Here is a 26,490-nt window from a genome sequence, read left to right as displayed (position 1 = left end):
TTTCATTGTTTGCTGGGTATTGAGCTTCCTTATAAAACTGAGTAAATCTAGTCAACTTTGAGTTGAATCAACACAGTTGGAGCCAGGTACAGTGGTGCATGCCTATAATCCCAACAATTTGGGAAACTGAGGCTGGAGGATCACAAGTTAGAGGCCAACTTCAGCAAATAGGCCATAAACAACTTAGTGAGATTTTGTCTCAAAAAAAAAAAAAATGAAAAAGGATTGAGGCTGTAGTTCAGTGGTAACATGCTTCTGGATTTAATCCCTAGTACCAAAAAATAAAAGAAAACATAGATGGAGGGGTTTGGGGTGTAGCTCAGTGGCAAAGCATTTGTCTAGAAGTAGACAAATGCTGGGAAAAAACAGGGTGGAAATAATAACTTGGTAAAAAAAAAAAAAGATACTTTTAAAGAACCGGTTGAAACCTTTAACACAATATGATATGAAATAGACATATTCAAAGATGGTGCTTGAGAACACCACCACCTTACTCAGACTTCTTTATCATAGTTTTATTTGAAAATCTACTGCATCCGAATAGGAACTATAGTCACGAGGGATAAAAAGATCACAACATAAAAAGGCACCCATTAAGAAATGTTGCTCCCATCACATTCTCCATCAGTCCTATCTCACTCCTTATTTAGGAAACCACTGTTGCTGGTGCCTTGGTTTATCCAGTATTTTTTATGCACAAAGAAAGTAAATCTGAAGGTTATTTTTATTTTCCCCCTTCCATCCACAAAAATGAAACACACCATATACACTGTTGTGTACCTTGCCTTTTCCACAACCATTCATGTTAGAGTTGTGTCCATGTCAGGACATGTGGCTTGTCTTCTGTCTAGTCAGCCTGGCATTGTTGTGACCAAAAGACCTGACAAGAACAACTTAGAGGAGAAAATGTTTATTTTGGCTCACAGTTCCAGAATTTCAGTCCATTGTTGGCCAATTCCGTAGCTCTAGGCCTGAGGAGATGGAGAACATCATGGCAGATGGGCATAGCAGAGGAAAGCAGCCCGGGACATGGCAGAGAGAGAGAGAGAGAGAGAGAGAGAGAGAGAGAGAGAGAGAGAGAGAGCAGGAGCAGGGAGAGAGACAGAGGGAGCACACTCTGTTCACCAGGGACAAAATATAAACTCCAAAGTCACATCCCCAGTGACCTACTTCCTCCAGCTACAGGCCCTACCTGCCAACAAAACATTCCACCGGAAAACTTCAAGAATTGATAAATCCATATCAGTGGGTTAATTCACTGATCAGGTTGTAACTTTCCTGATTTAATCATTTCACATCAGAATATTCTTGCTTTGTCTCACATATTAGCTATTGGGGAAACCACATATCCATTTATAACATTCTCATTCCCAATTTTTTAAAATTTTTGTTTACTCATAATACTTGTATGCATGTATGCAGTACTGTGTGATGTTTTAATATGTGTATATATTGTATAATGACAATATCAGGGTAATTAGCATACCCATCATCTCATACATTTGTCATTTCTCTGGGATGAGAACATTCAAAGTTCTCCCTTTTAGTTATTTTGAAATAGACAGTGCAATATTGTTACTTGGCAACTCTAATGTGCAGTAGAACCAGAAATTATCATTTCTACTGTTTAACTATAATTTTTACCCTCTCACCAACCTTTCTCCAGTTCCCCTATCTGGTACCCTCCCCAGCCTCTGGTAATTACTCTTCTGCTCTTCTGCTCTGCTACGAGATCAGCTTTCTTAAATTGTACCAATGAGTGAGATTATGTGATATTTGTCTTTCTGAGCCTGGCTTATTTCATTTAACATAATGTCCTCCTGTCTTATCCATGTTGCCATAAATGACAGTCTGTCTTTCTTTTTGTGGTTGAACAATATTCCATTGTGTGTATGTATCATATTTTCTTTATCTGTTCATCTGGGGACTTTTAGGTAGTTTCCATATCTTGGCTACTGTGAATAGTGTGGTAATAAACATGGAAGAGCAGATATTTCTTTAACATATTGATTTCCTTTCCTTTGGAGATATACCCAGTAGTAAGGTTGCTGGATCATATGGTAGTTCTATTTTTAATTTTTCCAGGAACCATCAAACATTTTCCCATATGGCTTCTATTTTATTTTATTGAGGTGAAATCATATAACATGCAATCAGCCATTTTAACTTCAGAATTCTGTAGTATCACAATATTTTACAACTACCAGCTCTTTCTAGTATCGAAGTTTTTATCATCCCATAAAACATCCTAAACCCCTTAAGTAATCATACTCCACTTCCATTTTTCCTCAGGCTCTGGTGATCTTTAATCTGTTTTCTGTTTCTGTGAATTTGCCTCTCCTCATCATATCCTGTAAAAGGAACCATATGTAAACCTTTGTGTCTGACCTCTTTCACATAACATAATATTTTTGAGGATCATCCAAGTTTGTAGCATATGTCAGTACTTCATTTCTTTTCATGGCTGAATAATGGCCCATTGTATGGATGTGCCACATGCTGCTCTCCATTCACCTCTTGATAGGCACCTAGGCTGTTTAGACACCTTTTGGCTCTTATGAATAATGCTGCTATAAATATTCATGCGTGAGTTTCTGTGAACATTTTTTTTTCTTCTTTTCAAATGACTTTTTTGTTCTCATACATTTTTTTTTCACATAACTTTAGAATAACCTTGTGAGTTTTCAAAGAATCAAGCTAGAATGTTAGTCCTGGAATTCAAATTGCATTAAATCCATATGGGCGGGGAATATGTTTATCCACTGCAATTTTTTTCCTCTGGGAACTTATTTTTATTTACTTATGTCTTTTACATTTTGTGGTAAAGCTCAGAGACTTTTTTCATGTTGGTAAACACTTGTCATTAGTCTTTGAAGAGCAATTGAGCTATGGGCACTCAGAAGCCACCTGCTACCATCTGGTCAGTTATTGACTCAGATAATGCAGTGGCAAACTCATGGTCAAACTCTCACCTGTTGTACTTTGGAAGGCAGGCTGCAAGGCGCTGTAGGGTAAATGTAGGAAGATTGTAGCTGTTGGCATATGTTGGCTATTCACTTTAATGGCCTCCTGTGAAAGAGACAAACTCAGAAGGAAGCCAGCAGGGGAGAAACCTCCTGGAGCAAAGAACTTCAGATGAGCAAACTGCTCTGCCTGAGCAGGGGGCCTGGCTAATCCTCCCCAGCAGGATTTCATAATTGCTATGGAACAGTGACTGATGAATGCTCTCATTATCCCTCTCTGAAAGGAAGAGTTCAGTCATCACCATCCCACTGTTTCTCCATCATCAAGCTCTGGCAGCAATTTTTTTTTTTTCTATTTAGAAAAAAAAAATTTCACTGGTTCACAAGAAGCCACATCCAGACCCCATAGGGGTTCCATTTCACCCAGAGATCCTGAACCAGGAGCTGGCGTATTACCTGGATGAGACCTTAGAATATCTTCTTGGGAAAGGGCTGAAGAGTTTTCTGTAAGAAAAGAAGAATGAGAATTGATGTTAAGAAGCAAAAGAGTAGACTTCAGCTCGGTCGATCAATATCCTGCCAAATAGCCGTTGTCTCCTTTATCTGCTTCTTTCTAACTAAAACCAACACAAGTTCTTCTCTGAAAGGCAATGCATGCAGATAAAATTCTATTTCTTTGTCTCCCTTGAAGCCAGGAGAGGATAATGAAAAGCAAATGAAAATCACCGGGTGGGGCCTCTGGAGAAGTCTCTGCAGGCAGCTGATCTCCTGAGAAAGAATGTCCTTTCCCCCTTCCCTTTCCTTTCTCCTTCCTTTTGTCTGAAAGATTTTGGTGCAGTGGCAAACTGGTACTTGTTGCTTCTAATCTCCTTCTTGTGTGTCTTCCTATATTTCAAAGCTAGAAAGGATCTTGCCCAGTTTTCTGACAGCTGTGGATTTCTGTGTGGTGAGTGTTTGACCCACCAGGTGCATAAGCGGGCGATTTGGCAGGCAGGTGTGCATAACACAGAATGCAGAAGTGTTGTTCCAGCTGTTTTTGCTGGCAAGCCCCTTGTGCTTGTGTGGAAGAATTACCCAACGACTTTCTGTTAAGAGTCATGGGTGGAGACTGAAGCAAAACCATTTGGTTTTTAAGACAGCAACAGTGGCACAAGCTTCCCAATTATTGCAGGACTGTGAGGATATGTGATTGGAGACAGTCTGTGCAGTAGCCAGCAAGTAGAGGGGCAGCTTCCCAATCAGGTAAACAGCTTCTTTATCCCAGAAAGGGTGATAGTTCCCATGGTGGCTCAGTTCCTTCAGGTGACTTTGGGAATTGGTCCTGAAATCTTAACCCAGAGCTTGTTTTATTAGCCTGGCCTCTGATTTTATAAACCCTTTCATATGCCAGAACCTAGTTATATAAGTCTAAACCAGCCACAGTGAATTCAGTTTTCCACAATCAAAAATTGATGAACACGAATGTGATGTGATGGGGAAAACTGGAGCAACCGTCCTGGCCCATGACATAAATGGGAAGATGAACCTACAGCCAAGATGGTGGAGTAGAGTAGGGGAAAGGCGAAGGGGGCCCAGGAACCACCGCTTTAGCCTTCACAGAACATCACTTCCTGTATTAAGTTACTCTTACTCCAAGTCTCTGCTTATAGTTTATCGAAATAACTATCTTATAACATTCATTCTAGTTAGTTTTTGTTGCTACTATTAGTTAGGCCTTTCCCCCTACTATTTCTAACAACCATTTAAAAAAAAAACATGTTCATTATCTATAGTCTTTAATTATTGTTTTTAATCCATTTAACCTCACACAGTCTCTTATTCATACTAACAATTTTGCAGTGAATTCCCTTGGATTATATTTCTCTTACAACCCACTAGAAAAGTGAGAGGAAAAGGGAAAGTCCACATAGTTATATACTCATATTTTTAATTTCTTCTATAAACCTGACTGAAGTAGTCTATGATTTTCATATAACTTCATATTTATCTTATTAGGCAAAATATATCCCAAAGCTTATGTGTTTATTTTATTAAAAACAATTCCACATTGTTAGTAAGACACACTCAATATTTATAAACGAATGCTTCTAGTTACAGCTGTCCTACTAAATTAGGAAGATAAAAATATTCCCTAACTATGTTTGCCAAATTGCAGATGGTCGGCCTTCCAAGGAATTAATAAGTGGATGTTTCCTTTCTTTCAATAAATATGATAACTGTGGAACCAGCTGTAAGGAGGCTTTTTGTGATAAGATGACTACTTCATTGTGCATTATCTTCCTTTGGACCAAACAGTGAGGATGGCAAGGCAGGAGGACCAAACATCACCCATTCAGTCACCAAAGGTTTTGTTCCTTTGACACATCACTCATCTGCGTCCCAAATTTTAAATAAGGTGACTTACTTTTTCTAGCTCTAAAATTCTGTTTCATAGCTATCTATTGAATTTTGCCTCAGAGATATTGCAAATACACAAGTGTTTGTGACAAAGTGTAAGATAAGTATTTTTAATAAAAAACATCAAACGTAAAATACTAAAATGAAATCCAAGAAAAAGCCTACTAAATTATACCTCCTGCTTCAATATTATGGTTCTTTTTTTCATGGATGGAAGTTTCCAAGATTGAAGGATATCAGAATCAAATGTATGTTTAATGTGATAGTGTATTCTCCAAAAGTTCCCGCTACACCCATGCTATATCTCACATTCACTGTTAGCTAAGAATCTTGGAGAAAACAAAATAGGTGCAAGGGCTGTGTCTCCATGCAAACCTAAACTGAGATTTATACCTGTCTGTGCATAAGGCCAGGGCTCACCATGTGCTGTGGGTGTACAGAGAGAAGCTACCTGGAGACATTTGTTGGGCAGTTGCCAGACATCAGAGTCAAGAGAAGGATGAGCGAGGCTAGAGGAGTGTAGCTTAGGTGTCCAGGTCAGGAAGCAGAACAAGAGTTGGGAGAAGAGCCCTTGCCCTGCTTCTAGGAGGACACACCACTGTGCTGGACTCATATCCCTTGTTTTGGAAAGGGCAACAGGAAGTGTAGCAAAACACCAGGAAGTTGAGAAACAAGGATATAAAAATATTTAATTTTAAGTTGCTTGAAACATAAGTGGTTTGCTTTACCCTTTAATATCCAAATTTATCAGTAATATCTACACAAAAAGTTTTTTATTGTGTAGGAATCAGGAAAGGAGTTGGATTTCATTTCATGCCAAAGTGTGATCAAAAAACCAAAACCAAAACCAAAACAGAAGTATGATGAACAAGTTAGAAGATTCAGAAAGTTTGGGCTAGCGGTGACCAGGAAAATGCAAGGCAATGGTTTCACAGACATTTTGGAGAGAGCATTGGGTTTTTACAAGGCCAGGGGATGAGCCTATCTTAGTTGGACCATTAGCAAATGGAAAGACCTTTATGTATAAAAAGATGAATGTAGGTATAGGTGAAGGTAGAGGTGGCCTAGGACAGCTCCAGTTTATCTCTGTGGTCCTCAGGTCTTGTGGACATTTGTTGTTTGTCCTAGACTTTTCATTTTCTAGTAAAGTAATCTGATTAACAGGTGTAGCTGCTGGGCTGGGCTTTACAGATTTTTCACTTTGTATTATCACCTTCACTCATGGCCTCTAGGAAGATGTGACACACAGGTGCAAATGATTACATCTACCTATTTTCCAGATGCAACATGTATGAACCTTAGAAGAAGGATTGAAAATTGTATTTATAAGAGATCAAGCCTGGAGGTTGTTTAAATACAAACAGTTCTGCTGAAAGTGTATTTATATAACACTCTAAGGCATGACCTATCATTCAGATCAAATGAAAATAATAAGATTTAGTCATTTGGACACTTCTAAAATCATTTTTATTACTGTTATGCCTATTTTTTTTGTACCTGTAAACAAAGGAAGGTCACATCTGTTGATTGTCAGAAGAACCTCTCAAGCCTGAGATGCTTCAAATAGATAAGGAGTTAGGTTGATTCCATAAGTGGTTCCATTTTTCCATATGATTTATATAATCATAGCACAACTTTTTAAACCTCATATTATCAAAAATACTACATCAGACATTATTGAAAATGAAATACCAACTTCGAAAGTTCAATATTGAAGGTAGTACTTTGTTTTTGAGACAATAATATTTTATGGTTTGAATATGAGGTGTCCTCCAAAAGCTCAATGCAGGAATCTTCAGAGAGAAAAATTCCAATATTATGAAAGTTGTAACCTCATCAGTGATTGCTCCATTTGATTGATTAATAATTTGAATGGATTAACAGGTGCCCTTGGGGACTATGTCATTCTTAGCTCCTTGCCCTCAAGTGCTTTCTCTCTCTCTGTTTCCTGGCCTTCTTCTGCTATGCCCTTCCACCCAGGAAGGGCTCTGCCTCACCCCCAGCCCAAAGCAATGCAATCGGTTGACCATGGAATAACCTTTGAAACTGTGATCCAAAATAAATTTTCCTCCTCTAGATTCTTTCTTCCTGTTGGGTCTTTTGGTCTCCGTGATGCAAAGTTGACTAAAACATGATACAAATACAAATTAGCATCATGAAAAAATACTGTCCTAATTTCAGATACCTATGAACATAACTATTCTTCAATTGCCTGGGACAAAATAATGCATAATTGCTTCCAAATAAATTGCAATATTCTATCAATTCAAAGCAAATCAGAGTTCACAAAATTTATAAATTGTTTATATATATTCAAGGTAACAAAACTATGGGATTTGGGGGATAAAGCTGATATTGAATTGAAAAGTATGTCATCATCACAGTTGTGCTCTTTGATGCTCATCATAAATCAGGTTTTAGAAATGTTTGAACATTTGAAGATCTATTTTTAAAATAAAACTAGGTGATCTAAAATATTAGGGAACCTTTTGTAAACGAGTTCCTGAATTTTATTTGTATTTCTTACCAAGACTTACAACACGTTCACTTCAGGTCACCTCGCTGTGCCTACCAGTTCAAAGAAAATTGTTGTCATTAAACAATGCTAGTTCCAACCAGTTCTCTGTCCCCAAACCTACTTTAATGGTATCAAGCACAGGCTCTATAAACTTGAAAGTATAGTAGGCTCATCTTATCCCAAGATGTATCCCAAAGGATACATTCCAAGACCACAATGGGTATCTGAAACTACAAAAAAAAAAAAAAAAAAAAAAACCTTAAAAAATATATACACACACACACACACTCTCAAACTATGCATTTTCCTATGCATACATATCTATGATAAACTTTCATTTTATCACTTAAAGGAAATAATTTATGGCTTCTCTTTAGCATCTCCCAATTGCCAGCATCACTGCTCACTGCTTTTGTACTTTGGGACCATCATTAAATGAAATAAGGGTCACGACTACACAAGTGCTATAATACTGCAACAGTCAATCTGATGTCCGAGGCTGCTGAGTGACAAATGTGTGTGTAGCATATCCAACATGGAATCTCTGGACAAAAGAATGATTCACATCCAAGGCAGGTCAGAGCAGACAGGATCATTGCAGTACTCAGAATAGAATACAATCTAAAACTTAAAAATTTTTTGCTTATTTATTTGATTTTCCATTTAATATTTTTGGATTGTAGTTGACCTCAGCTAACTGAAACTATGGAAGGAGAACCCATGGATCAGGAGGGACTACTTTACTTCCTGTAGTTTCTCCTATTTTAGACACTGCTAAGACAGCCATGGTGGTGTTCTTCCTCACGCAGAAATGGCTCAACAGGTTAGACTTATCAGCTTAAAACAAACCTTATTTTATTGTATTTACTTTATCTCTCTTCCTCTACTTTGGTATCATCAGTTTGACATGTATCATCAGTTTGATTTCTTTTATGAAAAAAAAAATGTTTTCCTTGAAAATTAATCTCACTTCTTTTCCTACCACTTTGCAACCATACTGCCAATAGAGTTTCCATTCATATTTATATTATATTTCATATTTATATTTTCCATTATATGAAGGATTTTACTTAAAGGAACAGGCTTAAAATCTACCTGTGGGTGAGGTATGGGAAATGAAGAATTGTTTGGCATTTAGCCACCTTTTTTCTCCTAACTACTCTCTTCTTTCTGCATAACTTAGATTGAGAGCAACTATCACAATGTCCTCCAAAGCAATTTGCAATCTTTAGCAAGTATGAGAATCATTGGAAAGGCTTATTGAAACTCAGATTCCTATGCCTTTTCTTGTGATTTGAATGCAATGTTTCCTGGAGGGAGAGCAAGAATTTACATCTCTTTTTCATTTTTTTTTTCAGAATACAGAGCCTCTTCCATGCTAGATAAACATTTTCTCATTGAGCTACATCCCGATCACTTTTTTAAAAGTTTATTTTGAAACAGGATTTTGTTAAATCGCTTAGGCTGGCCTCAAAATTTCAATCCTCCTGCCTCTATGTTCTGCAGTTAGGATGCTTAAGACTGCCTGGGTTCTACCTCATAGAACAAGGGGGTAATCATGTTTTCTGGAGTTGCACAGTTGTTCTATACTGTGGTGTAACACCTGAAAGTAAGACTCTGTGATATATGCTGCATGTCATCTGCTAAAATTAGGAATGCCCTGAATGGTCTAATAGCAAGTTCCCCTCCCTACTCTACTTGTGGGAAAGTCTTCCAGCCAAATGCTCCTTATCATAGACAGCAGGCACAGTTCCTGCTTATCCTTTAGTAGGGTCCTAGTTCTCTGCCAGCCTGAGGAATTATTCAAATAAGCCAATCCAGCCTCCCTTGGGAACCCGTGGCTCCTCCATCCACCCTTTTGATACTTCAAATCCTGCTTCCCACAATCCTTTATTCCTTCTGTTCCTGAGTGCAATCCCAATGTGACCCACATGGCATAGCATGCCTCTCGCTAGGCTGTGTGTATGACTAGCAAATTGCTGTCCCTCTCATCTGTCCAGCATCAGGTGTCCTGTGTTTGACCTAGAATGAACCCCACTCTTCACCATCGGAGTGAAGGGAAGGGGACTGAAACCACTATTCCTACACAAATAAAATTTCCCCAAAGAGGTAAAATAATCTGATTCTAGGATTCGGAATTAAAAGAAAATACAAAAGTACTACACTACACTGGTAGGTAGTTACACCCAACAAGCTCCAAACCTAATATTGAAAAGACAGTAGTTCTGAATATAAACACCATAATTTCCAACACTGGGAATTAATTAACCACTTGAGTCACATTTTTATAAATTTTTTCATTTTTTATTTTTCATCTTTATTTTTTAACAAAAAGAACACATAGGTAGCAAAAGGCTTTCAAATCAGGAAAAGACATTAAGTCTTCTGGTGTAAATTAGAATTTCACTAGCGATTTTTTGAAGCAGGTGAGATTGTCTTTAACGCCCCTGGCTTCTCCTGTATGTCCACCTTCACTTTCACCTACCTATACACAGTCTCTGTGGCACTTTTGAAGCATAAGTAGAACTCTCAGTGTGAGAATCATCCATAGGACGTCCGGATTTCACTGATCCCTGCTACACATTCTCTTTATCGCTGTGGTTAGGTAACTGAGAGTGTAGCTCTCAGAAGGCTGCACACATGAAGCAGAGCCCAGATCTTCCCACAACCCATCCCCCAGGTGTCCTGCTCTACCTCTCAGTGCAGGAGGTGACTAAGGACAGGCAGGAGGACTAGAGCATGTGAACACGCTTTGTCTATGTCAGAGATTGGTGAGGATGAACGGCCACATGATGTCTGACCCCAGATGTACTTTCTGGAAATTTAGATGCCTTCACTGAGCTTAAGCCATAGCACTTAGCTGCAGTAGGAACACAGAGGCAGGTTTTCTCCCCCAGGTCTTTCATGCCGCCCTGGGGCCAGGCAGGCCTGGGAGTTACCTATTTTCTAATTTGCCTCCAGCAATTGTCTACAAATGGACCAAGAGCAAGGCAGACTCACTAGTTAGGGCATGAAAAACCTGGGAGGAACTGAAGTAACATTCTTTTAGTAAAACTGTCTTTCTCTGAAATATAGAAATATTGCCCAAGGGTTGAACTCCAGCTGTCTCTACCAAATTCACCTTGTTAGTGTGAGTCCTTGACTCCAGCCCTCAAAACAGTACTGCACAGGGGATAAGTTTAAAATGCAGACTGGTGGGCCTTCCATGCAATGCAGCAAGATGCTGAGATGGATCAGCAAACAAAGCATAGTATCCTCTGCCTCAGGAACAGCAAGGGAGAACCAGCTATGGATCACTGAGGCATCTGCTGCAACAGGCTAAGGACAGAGCACTTTGGGAGGACATAGGAGGCACTTTGCTGAGGCATCAGAGCCAGGAAAGGCTTCCCAAGGAAGGAATATATAAGCCGAGGCTAAAGGATGGTTAGGTATCAGTTTGCAATCAGGGGAATGCGTCCCACTTCCCAGGAGAGAGAACAATGTCAGTTAAGATCTTGAGATGACAGATACCACTCACATGGAGGTCAGGGACAAACACCATGTCTAACTCCTTCAAACTGGAAATCATCAGTCCCAAATAAGTTCCTCATCTTGAGTTTGTAAACAAATTAGGGTAACCCCTAGCAGAATAAAAAGAAATGAGATGTTAACTTTAAAAGCTGCAAAAGAGAGAAAAACTAAAACTAAAACAGAAAACTTAAGCATTTAACAAAGAAATAGAAAGAGGAAGAAATATAAGACTTCAGAAATAAAACATTACAAATGGCAGGAATTCCTGCAAATACATCAATGATGGTGACAGGGAAGAGTAAAAAAAAAAGTTCTCTTAGATTAGATAACAATTTAAAATCCTGTTTATAAACTGTACATGGAGATATACATAAAGTAAAACAATACAAACTTTGAGAAGAATGGTTGGCCAAAATATACCAAACAAATATACACAAAAATCAGGATACAGTTATAGGCAAAGGAAAGTTTAAGCAAACTCAGTTTAAAAGGGAAAAAAGTAATATTTTATATTGATAAAATGATAGATTAGTACACCAAGAAATCAAATCAACAATGAACACTGAAGTATCAAACCACCTGGCATCAAAATGTGTAAAGCAAAACTAATAGAAAAACAAAAATTTGACAAAGCTACAAAGAGTTTGAACATCCGTCACTCTAAATTTTACAGATTAGTAAACAACTTAAATGTTTGATGATATACTTCATTTAGAACCAGTTACCATGCACTGAAAACGTATTTAAAACCAAATTGCCTTCAATAACAAAAAATAAAAATAAATGACCCGAACTAGAAATGAGTAAAGAAGTTGAACACATACTTCTCTGAAGAAGATATACAAACACCACACAAAATAATGTTTAATGTCATTAGTCATTGGAGAAAAGCCAATTGAAACTGCAATGAAATTGCATTTACACTAAAAGTGTGACTATAAAAAAAATCTGTGAATAGTAACATGTTAACAGGGATGTGGAGAATCGGAGTACATTGTGGGAATGGTGGGAATGTAAAATGGTGCGGCCATTAGGGAAGACAGTTTGCCAATGTGTTAGTCAGCTTTTGTCACTGTGACAAAATACCTGAGAAAATCAACTGAGAGGAGAAATGTTTTGTTTTGGCTCATGGTTTTGAAGGTTTTAGTTTGATGGTAACTTGGCCCCATTGCTTTGGCCTTTGGCAAGGCAGAACGTCATGGTGGGGAGCATGTGGTGGAGCACAGCTACTCATTTCATGGCAGCTGGGAAGCACATGGAGAGAAAGAAGAGTCCAGGGACCAAATATATCATTTGAAGCTATACTTCCAGTGACTTACTATCTCCTACTGTGCCTCTCCTCCTTAATAGCCCATTCAGCTAGGAACTCATTAATGTCCAGTGGCTTTCCAAAAGCCCCACTCTGAACATTGCTGCACCAGGGACACATGAGCCTTTCTAGAACATTCCAGATCCAAATGATAATAGCCAGGTTTTCAAAAAAGATAAGCAAAGTAACCATATGATCTAGAAATTTCACCTCTAGGTAGAAGTGAACCACAAAGAATTAAAAACAAGGACCCAAAAGATATTTTTTATAACAATGTTCATTATAGCATTATCCACAACAGCTGAAAGATAGAAGCAACTCAGTGTCACCAACAGATGAATGGAACAGAATGTAATACATATAATAAAGTATTATTTGGCCATAAAGAGGAATGACATTTTGACAGAAGCTACAACATAGGAGAACCCTAAAAAGATTATGCTAAGTGAAATATACCAACCAAAAATAGACTTTACAGTTCTACTTTCATGATATATCTCAACAAGGTAAATTATATAGAGGGAGGAAGCAAATTGGATATTACCAGAGGAGGGAGAAGGGGAAAATGGAGAACTTGTGCTTAATAGGTACAGAGTTTCTATTTAGGAGGACACAGTTTTAGAAATAATAATGATGATTGTACAACATTGTGAGGATACTTAATGTCACTAAATTGTTAAATTAAAAAATGGTTGAACAAACACTTCTCAGAAGATGATATACAATCAATCAACAAATACATGAAAAAATGTTCATCATCACTAGCAATTAGAGAAATGCAAATCAAAACCACTCTGTTGGGCTGGGGATGTGGCTCAAGCGGTAACGTGCTTGCCTGGCATGCACAGGGCGCTGGGTTCAATTCTCAGCACCACATAAAAATAAAATAAAGATGTTGTGGCCACCAAAAACTGAAAAATAAATATTAAAAAATTCTTTCTCTCTGTCTCTCTCTCTCTCTTCTCTCTATCTTTAAAAAGAAACAAACCAACCACTCTGAGACTTCTTCTCACTTTAGTCAGAATGGCAACTATTATGAATACAAACAACAATAAGTGTTGGTGAGGATGTGGGGAAAAAGGTACACTCATACACTGCAGGTGGGACTGCAAATTGGTGCAGCCAATATGGAAAGCAGCATGGAGGTTTCTTGGAAAATTGGGAATGGAACCAACATTTGACCCATCTATCCCTGTCCTCGGTCTATACTCAAAGGACTTAAAAACAGCACACTACAGGGACACAGCCACATCAATGTTTATAGCAGCACAATTCACAATAGTTAAACTGTGGAACCAACCTAGATGCCCTTCAGTAGATGAATAAAAAAATGTGGCATATATACACAATGGAATATTACTCAGCAATAAAAGAGAATAAAATCATGGCATTTGCAGGTAAATGGATGGAGTTAGAGAAGATAATGCTAAGTGAAGTTAGCCAATCCCCCAAAAACAAATGCTGAATGTTTTCTTTGATATAAGGAGGCTGATTCATAGTGAGATAGGGAGAGGGAACATGGGAGGAATAGAGGGACTGTAGATAGGGCAGAGGGGTTGGTGGGAAAGGGAGGAGGCATAGGGTTATAAATGATGGTGGAATGTGATGATGATTATTATCTAAAGTACATGCATAACGAAATGAATTGGTATGAATATACTTTGTATATAACCAGAGATATGAAAAATTGTGCTGTATATGTGTAATAAGAATTGTAATGCATTCCACTGTCATATATAAATTACATATATATATTATGGTTGAAATGGCAAATTGTATTCTATATATATTTTACCATGGTAAAAATACACTGAATAAATCAATTTGTGTTTTGCAGGAGGTAAATTATTGTTCAAGAAAAGGATTAGAAATTCAGAATAAAGAAAATAAGTAGAATTATTTAGTTTTCTTGATAACTTGTGATTTGTCACCATGTGCCATGTTTGTTCACAATATCAAGAGCTTCATTCATTCATTCATTCATTCCTCATTTCTCTTTCACTGGGTCAACCAGGAATTACATGCATTGCATATGTTCCAAGGGTTTCCTGGATCATTCATATGTAATTACTTGGCTTAAAATAAAGGCAGATAAAACACCATGGAACTGCATTGATCAATAAAAATTTCAATTTATTCTGTTTCTTAATTCCTCTGAGGTTCTAGGATTTTGCCACTGACTATATTTTTAGGGCACCTAAAAATTCATAAAGGGCAAGGAAATTAGCATTCGTCTTTATCCCAAGTGCAGCAACAAATGATTCACCACAAATCTTCACAACCCTTTATTGCTAGGAATGAATGTTATTATGAGGGTTTTTTGCTGATGAGGAAATACAAAGAGAGAATTGCGGGAGGGTCCACCACAGTTAGCACGGGCCAGAACCAGTGTTGAATGAGCCTTCCCTGAAGCCAGTTCAGGCTTTTCTGACCATATCAGCTAGCAAAGAAACACCCATATTATAAAATGGCCAAAGAGAAAAATCACTGAGGTAATCACCGTAGTCTCCTTTTAGCTGAGGTTTCACTTTCCATGGTTTCCCATAAGTTTTATTGCAGAATGTTGCTTATAATTGTTCTATTCTCTCATTAGTTATTGTTGGTGTCTTTCTGAGCCTGATTTATAAATCAAGCTTTTCCATAGATGTATGTGCATAGGAAAAGTCATGGTACGTCTACAATTCAGTACTATGTTTGGTTTCCAGTTCCCACAAGGGGACTTGGAGCATGTCCTCCATAAAGGGATCCACTGTACAATGCATACTTAATGTAGGCATCAATTTCATGCATAGATGGTAACAGGATAATAATCAGGTTAGGAATAGAAAAAGGAGAAGGAGAAAGAGAAGGAGGGGGAGGACAGCCCTGCATCTAAGATTGACAGATTGTTGCTGCTCACCAACAGTTCCTTCTACTCATTTCATCCTTACAACCACCATCACCCTCTCTTTACAAGTGGAAAAGTTGGAAACTTCAGGAATTCAAATAATGTGTCAAGGTTTCATAGCCAGAAAGCAAGGGAAGCAGGATAAAATATTTTCATAATACAAAAAAAAGTTAGCATTTGGAACTCCCTTAGACCTTACAGTGCACATCAGTATTGTTTTTCTTTATTTTGTTTGGTTGTTTCTCTTCTCTAAGAGCCCTGAAGCTCTGAGGCAGCCTTGACATTGTTTTGCTGGGTCTCGGGTCTCTGGATGCCCACTATAAAAAGGAGCAGAAAGCTTGTCCCACCTTGGGGTCTGTGAAGACTTTAAGATCAGTATAAACTAAAAAGGTAGCTTGAAACTTTGCTCTTCTTGCCCAATGTGCTGTAAACACCTCACTTCCTTGGCCCCGAGATTTGAGGTTCATAGCAGCCATGGCTCCATTCATGGAGGCTGACACTTGGACAGGATGTCATCTGTTTGTTTAATACAAGACATCTAATCTACTTCTCAGCACAATTCTTCAAGATGCATTTAGTTGAGACTGCAAAAGCTTTACAGAATCTGTATTCTCCTTCTCTTCCTAGGCATACCACTAGATACCTCTCCAGCCTCCTTGCATTTCGGGGTGATGAGGCAAGAGAAATCCTGCAGCAATGAGGCTTGTCACCTCTGAGCAAAGGTGCTCAAGACTAGATCGCTTTTGACCTATTCTGTCTCTTTTTCTGGCCATCTTTCCGCATCTTTGGTTTAAATTCAGAGAATGGTGACGTTCTAGAAGATGGTGGAGACACACCCTGTAAGTTGCCTGGATCCTTGAATGACCATGTGGAACAGAGCCCTTCCCCCACACTGGTACTGGACTATGACATAAGAAATAAGCTTTCCTTGTGTTAAGCCACAAGACTTAGAGTGTCCTGTTGTATTGGTTAGTATTCATCACTACAGTAGGTATCTTTATCCCATTTTGCACATGTATTGACAATAGTTGGGATTTATTAAGCAATTTCATGTGTCAGGAACTCTAATGTATTATCGTCCCTATTTTACAAATGAGAAAAACGAGGTAGTCCCAAGAAGTAAAATGAACATCAGGTTCCCACTATTCTATGATGAAACCACAATGTAATTCTAGATCTGAATTTTCCAGGCTCTGCTGGTCCATGTGGGCCCAGAAGTGTGCTTTACAGATGGATGAGCCTAACTAGAATAGTTAAGTGCCCTTTATGGGTTTTGTCACCCTCTTCCCTTTTCATCCACCGTGCTACAAAAGCCTTTTGATGCTCATGCTTGAGGAGTTAAGCTCATGGTAAAATTTCAAACACCAGAAATGGGAATAATAATCATTAAGCAGCTGTCAGATGGAGAAAATCTTAAGAAGGATGCCACAACCTTGGATAGGGGTCATCACTCCTTTATTTTATATCACCACCTTGGTTCTACCACTTGGTGAACTAAGAAATAGCAGAATAAATGGAAAACAATGTCTTCCATTTATTAGAATAGAAGACAGCTGTGAATTTCATGAGGCGATGATAAAGTAAAGGAAGGGATCTGGGGATATAGCTCAGTTTGTAGAGTGCTTGCCTCGCATGCACTAGGCCCTGGGTTCAAACCCCAGCACCACAAAAAAAAAAGAAGAAGTATAATTGGGTTTTTCTTGAAATTTTAGTCTACCGAAGTGCTCTGAGTTTAACACACCAACTGTTTACATCTTCCATAGCTCTAGCAACCACTGGCTTCCCTTGCAGAAGTATGAAGTAACTACAAACAGGAGGAGACACCCATGCATAGCATTTACCACCAAGAAAAAGGTAAGCCTGGTGTTTGTTCTGCTGTCCTCCAGTTACCTCACTCAAATGGACCTTGTTGCTTCTGAGCTCCTGCTTTTCTCCCTGTCGGCATCGATTCACCCTTGACACGGGATGACTAGCTCAGGCTGGTCTGTTGATTGTGATTCTGTCCTCCTAAAACAAGTTTTGGCTAATGATGAAAATAATAATAACTTTTAAAACTGCTGACACTTATTAGAGAGAAAAAAAAATCAATCAATCAGTTCTGCCATTACTAGTTGTATGCTCCATTATAAATGAATGAACTCCAGCCTCAGGCATCCTTAATGGCTAAGGCGTCCTTAATGTCCAATGATGCCTCATATCTAGTAAGAGGATTTGGCCAAGAGTGTGAAGAAAGGATTATGAGAGAACTTTAGTGGGAGGGCAGAGAGAAGGCAGGAATGCAGAATGCCTGCCTGGAGTTGGCTCTTCCTTTGGCCAACATCATGGGCACTGTTAAGAGTTCTAGCTGGTTCCATGATTACACAGTCCTCCTTATATCATGTCAATATAAGGACTTGTGTCATTACTTTTTTTCAGAAGTCGTGACAATTTGGGAACTAACTGGAATAGTTGAGTGCCCTTTGTGATTTCTTGGGACCCATTTCCTATCGCATCCACAACAAATGCAAGGCAAGCAAAAGTCAGGGGGCTGGCTATGGAAGGTTTTCTGGCTAGGGCAAGACTGACATTAGCCATACAGTTCATCGTCATAGGCCTGAGACTCTGTGCTACAATATGGGATTCTGAAATATAGAACTGTACCTTTTCTCCAGGCACTCCCTGGCTTCCTTTGATAACATGTATAATTAGCTATTTCCCTTCCTTATTAAATTGTGCATATTACAACAGCCATTCTGGCTAAATCAGGCTCGAGAGGCCAACATTAATGAAAGAATTAGGAAGTCTGTCTTCATTATAGGGGGAACAGAATCACCAAGAGGGTCAGGGTGGGAAAATAAACCAAAGGATGGAGAAGGCGGATAAGAATCAATTGCCTAGGATTTACCAACATTTAAAATCTCAATCAAAAGCATGAGACATCGTGCTATTTCAAAACATTTTGGAAAACGTCTCCTCTTCCTATTCCCTTCCATCTTAAGTTTTGAATGTAAAACATTATTTCATTATTTTGGATTTGGGTGTTTGAGTTTCTAAAATCATATGAGAAGATGTGAGGGTTTATATTTTGTGTTACTATTCTAGTGGATTCTACTTCTTCTGGTCCTGTAACATCAATGGGATATGTCGTGGTTTAGAAATTAATGTCCCCCAAAAGCTCGTGTGTGAGACAATGAAAGAAAGCTTAGAGTGAAATGATTGGGTTATGAGGACCTTAGCACAATCTCCGAATGAATCCCCTGACAGGGATTACTAAGTGGTAAGTGGAGGCATGTAGGGTGGAGATGGAGGAGGTGGGTCACTTGGGCTGTGTCTTTGGAGTATATAATTTGTCCCTGAAGAGCCGAGCTCTCTGTGTGTCTCTGCTTCCTGGTGGCCACGTCCCCAGCTGATTTCCTCTACCACACTTTTCTGCCATGATGTTCTCACCTTGAGTGAGAATGGAGCAGGCCATTTATTGACTTAAACCTCTGGAAACCATGAGCCCCAAATAAACATTTCCTCCTTAAAATTGTTTTTGTCAGGTCTTTTGGTCGCAGCCCCCCATAAAAGCTGACTAAAACAGGATATACAGTAATTAGCCAAGGATTATCTCATCTCTGTACTGAGTTGCTGAGGAAAGTCTGTTTTACCTGAGATGAAGTGCTTTAGACCATAAATTTGTGATGAGAAACCCTACTATTTATACTTTTTTTCCAGTATTGTTTTGTTGCTTTGTTTTTTGTACCAGGGATTTAGCCCAGGGGTACCTAACCACTGAACCACATCCCCAGACCTTTTTAAGTTTTAGTTTTGAGACTAGATCTTGATAAGCTGTTTAAAGCCTTACTAAGTTGCAGAGGCTGGCTTTGAACTCATGAGCCTCCTGCCTCATCCTCCCAAGTCACTGAGATTACAGGCACGTGCCACTTCCTGCTCCTCTTTTTCCAATTTTAAAAAGTGTTTTCAAGATGTATAAGTGACTGGTGCCAATGTAAAAGAGTTTTCTGTCATATACTTTCCCAGAGTTCAGCTGTATCCCAAGTGACCATGTGCTGAGACCTAAAGGAAGAAAATATCTTAACTATGCAAAGAGTCCAGTTGGAAGGCTTCTGTGCTCTGTCCCTTTTCACTTCTTCACCTTGGCTTTGAATTTTATTTAAGCAGTGTCAATGAGTGATGTTTTTAATTGGAGGAAAGGGAGATTATAGGGAGGCACACAAATTAGCATGAGAAGGCAATTTAATTACAGAAGAGTCGGGATTCTCACTGAGAAATATTGATGGCAGTGTCCTGAAAGCTCCTACCTTGTCTAAAATGTATTGAAACTGAAGACTGAATAGGAAATACAATGGATGTTTTACAGAAAGCCTAATTTGGAAAACAGAAAGGTAGCTCAACTGTGTAATGTAACCTCTACTTAAGTGCTATTTTTGCTCATGAACTAAAGGCATTTTATAATCATTTTCTCAATAATCTTCCTTGTAAGACAGATTTACTAATCGGTTTAAAGAAAAAAATGTCAAGATTAGCCCTCCTCTGCTACTAACTGACTCAGTAACGTAGGAACAAAACCGCAATTCATTGATCGCTAATAGCAGATGAGGATCCTGCCAGGTGGCATGACTTCAGCAGACAGGTATTGACTTGATTCTCCCTTTATGCCAAGTGCTGAATAAACCTCTGAAAATGACTCACAGTCGGGGAACAGAGTCTGCCACAGTGATTGCTGTGATTTGGATAAGTATCCCCCAAAAGCCTACATGTCGAAGGCTTGTTTCCCAGTCCAAGGCGCTAATGAGAGGTGGTGGAACCTTTAGGAAGTGGGACCTAGTAGGAGGAAGTTACGTCAATGGGGTCATGCTCTAAAAGATATTGGAACCCCAGTCCCTTCCTCTCTCTCTCTTCTTCCTGATTTTCATTTCAGGAATTGACCTCCTCTACCGTACACCCCTGCTATGATATGCATGTGGCCTTGCCACAGGCCAAAATGCAATGACACCAACCAACCATGGACTGAAACCTCCAAAACCATGAGCCAAAATAAACCTTTCTTCTTTTTACATTGATTGTCTCAGGTATTTTGTTACATTTATAGAACACTGCCTAACACAGTGATTAATACTATACTTATACTCCATAATGTAAGCTCTTTGGATGTCCCTAGGAAGGACTGGTCAAGCATTTATCTTGTTCAATCCTCTTTCAGGGTCTCTTAATCCAGATTAGCAGACTAGAAAACCAAAACTTTCAGGAATTCCATTATGTTGGAGAAAAATCATGCACTTTTAAAAAATCATGCTCCTCCTACCACACCAAGGAAGGGGAACTTTCAAACCTCACTTTCCAAAGAAAGCAATAAAATAGCACTTTAGTGTAACAAGCAGATAGGTGGATAAAACTGATAAGCACTTATCCTTATTGAGCACATACAGCTTCCTGGCACTGTTCTGAGCACTTTGCATGTGTTAACTTGTTTAATTCTCCAAGCAAATTAATCCTTATTTCATTTTCTGAAGGGGATGCAGCTGATAGAATATGTTGCCCCCAGGAGCTGAACCTTGGCCATTTGGCTCTGGGCTGAACATATCTGAAGTGCAGGACTGAGAGTGCAGAATAACCCTGGAGAGTTTTCCATAGAGGAATGATGTGGAATGGGATAGGAGGCTTGCTTTTCCGTATCAGATCCATTTTGACTATTCAGTCCTGTCTGAACTTAATGACTCTAGTGGAGAGAGCTCAAGAATTCCACAGACAGAGGACTGAAGAATCTTTTAGAAGAGGGGGTCTTCTAAGGAAAGGGTACATTAGGAATCACACTGGAAAGCAAGGCTACATGCAAATTTGAGATGCTTGCACTCTTGGCTCCTGATGCTTGGTCAAGCTCTCCCTTTCTCCCTGGAGGTGACTGAGTGTCATAATCCAAATGAATGACCACAGGCTTACAGCCCAGGGAAGAGTTCGCTTCCAGAGTGCTGGGAGTTTGTAGGAGAACCTCTACAGTTCTGAGTGGTTCACTGATCTTCCATGATTGCTGGAAGTGAATCCTTTCCTTCTACATTTCCAAGAGGGCTGGAGAGAGAGCTGGAAACTGTGAACCATGAGTAATGTCCCAGTGGAACGCTCCAGTCCTCAAGTTGCCCCTAAGCAGCTGGTAATTCCACCACGAGTTTATTTTCCTCTCTACTTTCAAATGATTGTTTCCCAATTCATATTCCTCAGGCAGATGCCTTTTATTGCTACTGAGATGACTAGACATTTTTCACCTTAACCAGGGCAGCTGATTCATCTGGACTTGCTCAAGACTTCCCCAGATTTAGCAAAAAAAAAATTTCCACATCATGGGAAATCCCTCTGTCCCAGGCAAACTAGGACAGTTAGTTACCTGAATTTACCCAGACCCTGCCTGGGCTCTTGCCAGTCCACAGTTGCAGACTTGCTATGCTATATCATCATTTTATCCTTCTCTACTCATGGTGCAACCCCCTGAAGTTCCTAGTCCCTGAATCTCACTAGACAAGCTTCTACCCTCTCTGGTCATTCTCCTAGAGGCTCAGTCTATGGAAGAACACCACATGTATGCATGCATGATCCATTATGGGCAGACCTCTCTCCTGTGTGTCAACTTATAGAACTTGCCAGGAGTCCATGAATAGGCTGGGCAGGATTTACAAATACTCTGACCATATAGTTGAGAAAATCACATAGCTAGGATGTGACAGCATTAGGCTCTCCCTTTTCAAGATTACAGGCTTGTAATCTGCTTTCAAATCTTTGTCCAGTCACTTTCACATTGTGTGAATTTGCACCAATTAAATAACCATGTCTTTCTTTCCTGTCTAAAATATGGAATGGTGACCCAGAATTTACTGAATTAAATGAAATAATGTGTGCACATGATAAATGCTTAGAAAATGAGAGATTTTAGAATAATTTATAATTGGATAATATTTTGTTTCTCATGGGTAGGAGGAATGTTTGAATAAAAGAATTCTTCAAGGGGAGAAGTTTCAAACCTTCTCAACTGAGCTTGAATGGAATTAGTTCACAATTGATGTGCAATCCAGGTGTGAGAATGAAGAGAGCAAAACAGACAAAGATGTGCTTCTACTTGGGATGCACAGAAGACGAACAAGAAGCAGCAACAGTTTGGTAGCCCTTAAGCCCTGTCCGCAAACTGTTCTGATCACTGGCCATTCATTTATACCATTAAAGGAATGTGTTTCTGGCCAATAGAAGTTCTGTGAGAAACACACTGTCTCCTCTATTCTCTGACTACCTGAAATTCTCTCTGCGAAAGTTGAGCCAAAGATTTAAATCTCCACATTGACAATAATAAACCAGTGTCAGCAAAGCCTAAACACATTTGTGTATATAAAAGACAAAATAACTGGAATCTGGGCAAGACCAAGGAAAAATGTGTGTTTATATATCCCGACTAATCCCACCATCTAGAAATGTTGTTAACACATACCCATAGATGTGTGTTACCGTCTTCCACTATGTTTTCAGTGTGTCCAAGTACCTCTATAGGTTTGTGTGGTTGTGCGTGTCTAAGTGTATGTATGTGCATGCACCTGAAGGCTTTTCTGAACAGCTCCATCCTTTACTCCCTTCCATTGACAATACAGCCACCCTTTCCTCTGGAGATAATCTTTCCCCACTGGAAAGAAGGGGTGCTAATAGAAGAACCTCACTCCTGCCACTGCAGTGATTGGTCCAGAGATGTTCATGTGACCCAACCCAGACCAGTCTATAAGTGGGGCCCCAGAAATTGCATAAGTCCTTGTAATGGAGGAGGTACATCTTTTGACATGGGTTGCTAAAATGGAATAATAGGAGTTCAGATCTATTTTTAAACCTTAAAAATAAATTAGCATATTAAAATAGTTTTTAAAAATTTAAAAGGAAGGATTGGAAACATAAAGTGATATGGAATTGTCTAATAAACAGAGCACTCATAAATGTCCACAGCAGTTAACAAGATCATCATGAGACTGTCATTTTATAATGGCTTTTATGTCATTTAAGTTCTTCCCAAATGTCACTTTCATGTTGGCCCTGATAAATAAATGCTGCTGGGCAAACTGAAAACATTTGCTTTATTAGATTCCAGAGGCAATTAAATGTTGGTGTTATCAAAGGCAATTTGCATATACAATTTACATGATACTTGAAACCTTTCTGATTTAATGATTTTGTGGAAATGATCAAATTATCCTGTCACAGTAACCATTGAAAATAAATAAAATAATCTATTTTTCCATTATCATTTGGCCTTGAAATATACACCTGTGTCACATTAGGTTTGAAGTTAAAACAGAGACGCTTGCTTAGTTAAGTGGTTTGTGGGAGGGAAGGAATTGCTTCAAAAGAAAAATTTTAAATACTTGTTTTTTTAGGAGTGTTATTGGAGATAAACCCGTTTCAAAAAGTTAACAAGATCTATGTGAGGGTCTGTAATTTTCTCATTTGGTCTGGTTAAGGTAAATATGAGGTTTTGATTTTATATTCCTGTTCTATTTTTCTGTTGTGTTTCTTATAAAGATGCTGCCTGTCTTATCATGGGACCCATCTTAAATGCCAAACCCTGAATGGATAAGCTGTCACTTTTTCCTTACTAGCACAAAGATAGCACTTCAATCTTTTAGCAATGCCCACGCCAAGACTTTTGTTAAGGAAATAAAATCTCTTGGAATCATTGCTCTGGTCATACACATCTGCTTATTCCTTCTTGAAAAAGTTTGGTTCATCTTTGTTTGCATGTAATAAGCATACAACTCACAATTTCTGAAAAATTATTCTAAGTGAGTGTTTGTCCTGTTGCCCTAAGGAATACTGAGCCATTAATATTAACAGAGATTGTAAATTATGAAATATTTTGAATCAAACAAGAAATAGTTCTTTCCCAAAAGACAACTATAAAAAAGTTGGCAAAATGAAGAGAACTATAATATATCTTTAGTCCTAGCTCAGTACAATGGCACATGCCTATAATTCCAGCTACTTGGGAGGCTGAGGCAGGAGGACTGCAAGTTCAAGGCCAGCTTGGGCAACTTAATAAGACCCTGACTCAAAATAAGAAATAAAAAGGGTCAGAGATAAAAGATTTAAAATTGACATACCACGGCAATACAGCCACCACGGCATGCTACAGCAATGTAGCCACTTTAATGTTTATAGCAGCGCAATTCGCAATAGCTAAATTATGGAATCAACCCAGGTTTTCGTCAATAGATGAATGGATTAGAAATTGTGGTATATAAATGCAATGATATTCTATTTATTCATAAAAAAGAACAAAATTATGACATTTGAGGGTAAATGGATAGAAATAGAGAATTTCTTCTAAGTGAAATGAGCCAAACTCAGAAACTCAAAGGTCAAATATCTTTTCTCATATGCAGATGCTACAGTTAAAAAAAAAAAGGAAAGGGGGGATAAGATAACATAAAGATAAAAGGAAGATCAGTAATGTAGAAGAGGGAGATCAAGAGGCAGAATGAAAAGGATGGGTAATGAATTCTTTAAAAACCATATTATGTACATATATAAATATACCACAGGGAACTTCACCTTTATGCATAAGTAGAAAGAACCAATCAAATATAAATAAATAGATGAGTAGAAGGAAGTCGGGTAGAGTAGAGGAAGGAAAATGGGATAGGAGAAGGAGGAGGAGAAGGAAAGGGGGATCGTGAACTGAAATCAATTTCCATACATTTATGAGTTTGTCAGGAAGAACCCTACTATTATGTATAACTTTAAAGCCCTAATAATAATAATTTTATAAAGGGTTGGGGATGTCTCTCAATGGTAGAGTACCCCTGGGTTCAATTCCCATCACACACACACACAAAAAATCATCAGTCCTTTATTCAGAATGAGATTATACAGATCACACTGGTTGAGACTGAGCGATGGGTGTGGTTATCAGAATTCTGAATCTGTGGGTTTTGTCCACGTAATACTTGGTTTAGTTTCCTAAGGCTGCCAAAACATATTACTAAAACCACAGACATTTGATTCTCTCACAGCAACAGAGATCAGAAGTCCAAACTCCAGATGTCAGTAGGAACATCTTGCCTCTAGAGAAGGATCCATTCTTGACTTCTGCCACCTGCTGGTGGTTGCCAGCATTTGTTGGCTTGTGGCTGCATCACCAGGCCCGGTCTCCATCTACACATGCCCTTATCTGTCCTCTTCCTTCCCAAATCCTCCTCTTTTTTCCTTTTATAAGAACATTCAACTTGAGATTTGGGGCCCACCCAGAAAATGTGGCATTACAAGGACATAATTTCAAATCAAAACATTCAGTCAAATCTCACCAAGTGGACTCTAGGATTTTGTTTACATAAAACACTGTCCAGCCCCAGAAAAGCATGATATTCACTATCTAGTTATATCAGCAAAGACCCTTTTTTTCTGAATAAGATCATATTTACAGGTTTTGGGTAGGCCTGACTTTTGGAATGGCACCATTCAACCCACCACAATGCCTGTTGGTGTTTTTATTTTAAAAACTATACTAATTACAAATTGGCCTAAACCAACATGTTTATTCATAATTATTAGGTTGGGAGGGCAGTTATTAATGTCCAGTGGTTGGCACAGTGATTACAGATCTCTTCTCCTATCTCTTCAATACCTGATGGCGTGTTAAAATGGAAGTAAGTCCCAGACCAAATTCTGGTCCACAACACATTTATTAGCTCTGTGACACAAAAGCATGTGGTTCTGTTGCTCCTGAAACTCAATGAATCACTCATTCTTTGCCGTGTTGGCCCCTCTACACAACATCTTGCAGGACAAACTTATTCATGGAATATGCAACAATATTCTAGTAGTAAGATTCTGCTAATCCTCTGGCTACAGTTTGGATATATTTTAGGTGTCCCCCAAAGGTTCATGTAATTGGAGGTTTGGTCCC

General features: G+C 38.7%; 1 long non-coding RNA gene across 1 annotated transcript; it reads right to left on the bottom strand.

The window, feature by feature from the left end:
- Positions 1 to 748: 748 nt before the first annotated feature.
- Positions 749 to 3,473, bottom strand: LOC144251982 (uncharacterized). Its single transcript, XR_013342848.1, has 3 exons — positions 3,420 to 3,473; positions 2,973 to 3,069; positions 749 to 971 (listed from the first exon to the last, which is right to left on the bottom strand). It is a non-coding gene; the product is annotated as an uncharacterized LOC144251982 (long non-coding RNA).
- Between the last annotated feature and the right edge of the window lie 23,017 nt (positions 3,474 to 26,490).

The sequence above is a fragment of the Urocitellus parryii genome, unplaced genomic scaffold (assembly GCF_045843805.1).
Source record: "Urocitellus parryii isolate mUroPar1 unplaced genomic scaffold, mUroPar1.hap1 Scaffold_35, whole genome shotgun sequence".
Classification (NCBI taxonomy): Eukaryota; Metazoa; Chordata; class Mammalia; order Rodentia; family Sciuridae; genus Urocitellus; species Urocitellus parryii.
This window is presented reverse-complemented; position numbering and strand designations above follow the sequence as displayed.